Genomic DNA, 6,300 nt, shown 5'->3' with positions numbered 1-6,300 from the left:
GTTTTATTAACAAATTTCGGGAGGAGCACGCGCAGATAATTAACACGGCAAATTCACCATCAGTAATCACACTCTCTAAGCAAGGGAGAATCCCTATAAATAACCAAGCAGTCTTACCTCCTCCATCTCTAGTCTTTTCAGCATTGGCAAGTCCAATAAGCTTCAAAGTATGTCCGAGATAGAAATCGAGGATTATTCCTCGGATTTTCAGGATCCTGCTGCTCTTCCAGCTTCTGTCCAGGCCGCCGACCAGGCCGCCTCTCAGGCCACCAGCGCTCCGCAGGATCCTCCAATCGAGCCCACGGCCGCATCGCGGGGCCGCAGGCCTTCCCGTGACGCCGCCGCCCGTACCTCTAGGCGCCGAACCACGCCATCTCCCCCACCTTCCAGGCGTCCGCCACCTTCCCCAGCGTCCTCTTACGCTTCAGCTCTCTCCTCCGCCCCAGCCAAGGCGAAATGGACCGTGGTCGGTCTCCGCCAGGCGCTCGCCAGCTCCGGCGTCATCATCCCGCGCCGATCGACAAAGGCGGACCTTCTCACCCTCTACGCTTCTCTGCAAGTGGGGGAGAACCCGGGTTCCGCTCCTCCCTACGCACGGCCCGAGCAAACCACCACTCCGCCGAGGACGGCTTCCCGGCCATCAGGACGCAGCGAAGGACCGTCAGCGAGTCGGGGCCACCCGCCGAAGGCCGCGGTCGCCAGCCACTGCCTCCTTCCCGACCATCCGAGCGGGAGCTCGCTGCTCATGCCGGCGGAGAGCCGGTCTTCGCCTCCACAAGCCGCAATAGCGGCGCGAGCCCGCCCCCCCCGGCAGAAAAATCCCGCTCGCAGCTTTTGCCCCGCTGTTCTTATTGGGGGGCTTTGGACACCGAGCTCCATAACAGAGTGTTCCTGGGCTGCCGCAACATCTCCTGCGCAGTCTGCCGTTCTTTTTCCCACCCCACCATCACATGCCCTTTCATCAATCCATCCATTCCTCCCTGCCCCGAACCATCCCAACCCAAATCCACTAGCTATGTCCCGCGCCTCATGGATACCCCAGCCACCCCCACTCCCACATTTCGCCGCCGCCCACCTTCCATCGTCAGCCAGGTCTGCGCCAGCTTTAACAGCGGCAGGTGCACGAGACAGCGCTGCCTGTTCATGCACGTGTGCAACTTTTGCGGCGGGGCTCATGCCTGTCTGATTTGTCCAGTACAAAAAGCTGCAAATAAAAATTCAGAAAAATACTTATCGACCCCTGTGAATATTTCTCGTCTGTCTGTAGAATTGCTTCACCACCCTGACTCTCTTTTTACAGATTATGTTCTTTCAGGTTTCGCACACGGCTTCCACCCCGGTGTCGTAAGTCTCCCCTCCCAAAGTCTCATCTGCCGAAATCTCCACTCCGCTCTCACCGAACCCGAAATAGTCGACCTCCTCGTCAAAAAAGAAATAGACGCAAATTTCATGATCGGCCCCTATGCCATCCCTCCCTTCCCCATTTTTCGGGTCAGCCCCATTGGTGTAGCCACTAGAAAATTCTCAGGCAAAAAACGCCTCATAATCGATCTCTCTTCCCCACATAATTCCCCGTTCCCGAGCATTAACAGTCTCATCCCGCTTGAAGAATTCTCTCTTCACTATCACGACGTTGACCAAGCCATCACCCTGATTAAAGACGCAGGCCGTGGCGTTTGGCTGGCAAAAGTCGACATTACTTCCGCCTTTAAAGTTATGCCCATCCACCCAGATTTTTGGCACTTATTCGGCATCCGCTGGAAGAATGAATTCTACTTCGCCGTCCGCCTCACGTTCGGCTGCCGAAGCAGCCCTAAAATTTTCGACACGTTGTCAGAGGCAATTTGCTGGATCCTCTCCAACAATTACAACATTCCCTACCTGATCCACCTTCTAGACGATTTCCTAATTGTCTCGCCCCCAGACTCCGTCCCAGCCGCGCACCTCTTGACAATCCAAAAGCTTTTTTCAGAGCTCGGGATTCCCCTCGCCCAAGACAAAACCGAGGGTCCTAGCACTTCCATTGAATTTTTGGGCATCAACTTAGATTCTCAAAAATTCCTGGCCTCCCTACCCAAAGAAAAAATTGACAGGACGATTATGATAGCCTCCACCCTGTTAACCAACACTAGCTGTTCAAAACGCGAGCTGTTATCCATTCTAGGTCATCTAAATTTCGCAATGCGCATTATCCCACAAGGCCGCCCCTTCATCTCCCACCTCCTTTCCCTCGCATCCTCCGCCCACGCTCTAGAGGACCGCATTTCCATAACTGATTCGTGCCGCAACGAGCTCAGTCTGTGGATTTCCTTCCTCAAACAGTGGAACGGCTTATCCTTCTTTTACAGCAACCTGGTTTCTTCCCCAATCGATATCCAATTATATACCGACGCCGCCCCCTCCGTCGGTTTCGGAGGTTTTCTCCGAGGCCACTGGTTCACTTCTACCTGGCCCCCCGAGCTGGCAGATTTGCCTCAACAGCTATCATCCTCAGCGCTATTCGAGCTTTATCTGTTAGTGGCCGCAGCCTCCCTATGGGGCAAAGAGTGGTCCGCCACCAGCATCGTCGTCCACTGCGACAACGAAGCTATCATGCACTGCATTAACAAAGGTCGTTCCCATTCCCCCGCACTAATGCCTTTGTTAAGACGCTTGATTTGGATTTCGGCTTGTGACCAATAACCGCAAAACACATTCCCGGGTCAAAGAACCAAATAGCTGACTCTCTCTCTCGTTTTGCCTTTCAGAAATTCAGATCGCTGGCACCAGAGGCAGACCCGCTCCCGACCCCGGTTCCTCCTTATTCAGAACTGATATTCCCGTAAACCACCCTCTGAGACCTCTCCTCGAAGCCTCCATTAATTCCATTCTCCAAGCTGTCTCCCCTAGGACACTCCAATCCTACCTTACAACATGGAAATGTTTTAAAGTATTCCACTCTGCCTATAGTTTACCCTTCCCTGATTTTTCCCTGCTCGCTGTCACCTCATTTATCTCCCATCTCAACACCAATAAAAACCTCCAAGCCAGCTCCATTAAAGGATACCTAAGCGGAATCCAGTTTTTCCACAAACTGTTATATGGCTCGCCTTCACCCCATCTAACCAATTCACAGACCTCCCTTCTCATTAAAGGTATCCAGAAAACCCAGCCCAACCGCCCAGACCCCAGACAACCTATCACCTTAAAAATTTTTGACCAAATGCATCTCCATCCTCCGTAAAGGGTACCATTCCATCCATACTGCCCGCACATTAGACGCCATGTTTATCCTGGCTTTCTTCGGTTTCCTCAGATGCTCTGAGCTCGCCATTACATCTGGCTTCAACCCAGCCATCCACCCAACTATCTCAGATCTAGCAGTGCTAGACGGGGAAACCATCTCTTACTTCATAAAGCAAAGTAAGACAGACCAAACAAAGAAAGGCCACTTCATTTATATCTTTAATCTCCAATTGCCCATCCAACCATTTCAAACCCTCCTAGCCTTCCTCCAGCTCAGAAAATCCCAATCCAAACTCCCTTCCGACCCCCTCTTTACAGACGATTTCAACCGCCCCGCCACTCGCTTCTGGTTCCAAAAGCACCTTAAGTCCATCTTGCTTCTCTCTGGTACCCCAGCCGACAACTTTTCCAGCCATTCATTCCGAATAGGTGCAGCAACCACAGCCGCCCAAAAAGGCCTCTCCCAACAGCAGATCCAAGCGCTGGGCCGCTGGTCATCGGAAGCTTTCAAGAGCTATATCCGATCAGATCGCTCCCTCATCAAGGAAGCCCACCAGACCCTAGTCGGCCGACCCATTTAATGCTAGTCCATTCTAGCCTATTTTCATCTCCAGATCATCCACAGCAACCCCTTTTCATCTCCCTCCAACAACATCATATCCCCACTTCGACCATCCCCTCAGCATCCTACTCCAGTAGGAGCCTCTCGCTGCTTCCCCACACTGCCGCAGCAGTGCCCGCTCCCGCTGGAGCCCCCCCTTTTGTTCTCCCTACTGCCGCAGCAGTGTCCGCTCCCGCAGGAGCTTTATTCTCAGTCCCCCTCCGCCGCTTTTTCCATATTCTTCCCCAGCAGTGCCTGCAAGAGCTCCTCCCGTATTTTCCCGTTTCTGCACTACGACTACGTCCAGCATCCCTTCAGCCCAAGCCAAGCATTTTTTTGGGGGTTAACTGGCTGCTGTCCTGCAATTTATTAGCCTTCTGGGGGAGCGCTTATTGAGTTCGGGCCAAATCCCGGACAGCACGCCAAACACGCTTAATTTGTACTCTATTATTATTTGTAAGTGGGAACTCGTGAAGTGATGTTTTATTAACAAATTTCGGGAGGAGCACACGCAGATAATTAACACGGCCAATTCACCATCAGTAATCACACTCTCTAAGCAAGGGAGAATCCCTATAAATAACCAAGCAGTCTTACCTCCTCCATCTCTAGTCTTTTCAGCATCCCTCCTCCACCCCGTCTCCTCACCTTCAGCCCGGGGGAGCGCTTATTGGGTTCGGGCCAAATGCCGAGCTCGTACCCCTCTCCCTAGGCAGGGGGAGTGCCCCGGGTTCGGGAATGATTTCCGAGCTCGGAGCCCTCTCCCGGACAGCACGCCAAACACGCTTAATTTGTACTCTGTTTATTATTTGTAAGTGGGAACTCGTGAATCAGTGTTGGGGAGTAACTAGTTACATGTAACGGAATTACGTAAATTAATTACAAAATAAATGTCACTGTAATTAGTTACAGTTACTAAGAAAAAATGTGTAATTAAATTACAGTTACTTTTGAAAATGTTAATGATTACAAAGGGGGTTACATTTGAATTTTTTTCACACACACCCACATACAAATTTAACTGACTTTTCCAAAATTGCATTGACTGCTCTAAAATGAGACACCAGTGTTTCAGGAGTTTAGGACACAGAATAGGACACATGCTTATTCTTACCTGTTTTATTTCCTATTTGGGTTTATGCATATACTTTATTTTTTAAGATTTTTTTTTTCCAAGGTATTGTTAGATGCCAGTGTTTCCTGTCATAACTATGTAAACATTTGATTTCAAAACCAGTATCATAGCTATTTAACTATTTCTTGTTATGATTTAAAATCTGCAGAGATGGCAAAAGTACACACATCCTTCACTCAAGTACACTGTAAAAAACAATTTGTTGAGTTAACTTAAAATAATTTGTAACCTGGCTGCCTTAAAGTTTTAAGTTCAGTCAACTCAAAAAACATTTATTCAACTTGAAATGTTGTTAATTTTTAAGGCACCTGGGTTACTTACCCATCTGTTAAGTTTAGCAAACACAAATATCTAAGTTGATACTAGTACAACTTAACATTTCAAGTTGACTAAACTTATTTTAGTTGACTGAACTTAAAATTTTAAGGCAGCAGGGTAACAAATTATTTTAAGCTGACTCAACAAGTTGTGTTTTTTATTTTTTACAGTGTAGAAGTACAGACACTCACATTTAAAAATACTCTGGTAAAAGTGGAAGTACTGACTACACTTTTTTACTCAAGTTAAAGTAAAGAAGTATGAGCTCTGATGTGTACTTAAGTAAAAAGTACCCATTACTACTACCTGTTTTAGTGTCACACTGGTAACTGGACCTCAAGTCATATTGACACATTAATACAAAATAATTTATATTTAACATTTGTTGGATTACAAATTTCTAAAAGGTTATGTATATTGTGATTTAGCAGACAGCCCAAGCCCTGAGACAGTAACCTTTTGTCTTTATACATTTCCTGAGCATCTGGCAGGTTTCCCAAGTTAAGTGTGAAGTCTAAGCTCAAGGTACAACTGTGCCTTTTGTTTAGCACCTTTGCATTTGAATGACACTTGTATGCTAAATAGATCAAGGCTGGGAAAAATCTTTTACTGGGCTGATTTCCTGTACCACATTTGCATGCTTTGTTTAGATTGATTCCACCTCTATGTACTCCGCCTCCTTCAAACCTATATACTTTGCTGTGCTGAGATATTGTCAGACTTTTGAGGACTGCAAAGCTACGCAGCGCATTCTCAATAAAGAATTCTGCTGAAGATACCCAAGAGTCTCCTGGTCTTCGCTTCTGAGTTTCCAACAGTTTTGGTGCCGTGACCCGGATAGAGCTCCTCACCTGAATCCAGATTGAAGCTCAACAAGCTCAACAAAGATCTGACTTTGTTCCAGACTGAATCTTTCTGTACCAAGGGTTGGTGAGTATCACTCTATCCAAAAGAACCATTAGAAGCCAGTACATGTGGTCATCCTCTGCGCCGCCAGAGAAGTGTTAACAAACAGCTGCAG

At 48.1% G+C, this 6,300-nt stretch overlaps 1 pseudogene; it reads left to right on the top strand.

The window, feature by feature from the left end:
• The first annotated feature begins 456 nt into the window (after positions 1 to 456).
• LOC127157348 (uncharacterized) lies at positions 457 to 2,858 on the top strand (annotated as a pseudogene).
• The last annotated feature ends 3,442 nt before the right edge of the window (positions 2,859 to 6,300 follow it).

Source organism: Labeo rohita, unplaced genomic scaffold, assembly GCF_022985175.1.
Source record: "Labeo rohita strain BAU-BD-2019 unplaced genomic scaffold, IGBB_LRoh.1.0 scaffold_1049, whole genome shotgun sequence".
NCBI classification, from domain to species: Eukaryota; Metazoa; Chordata; class Actinopteri; order Cypriniformes; family Cyprinidae; genus Labeo; species Labeo rohita.
The sequence above is the reverse complement of the archived record's forward strand: the minus strand, read 5'-3'. Positions and strand labels throughout refer to the sequence as shown.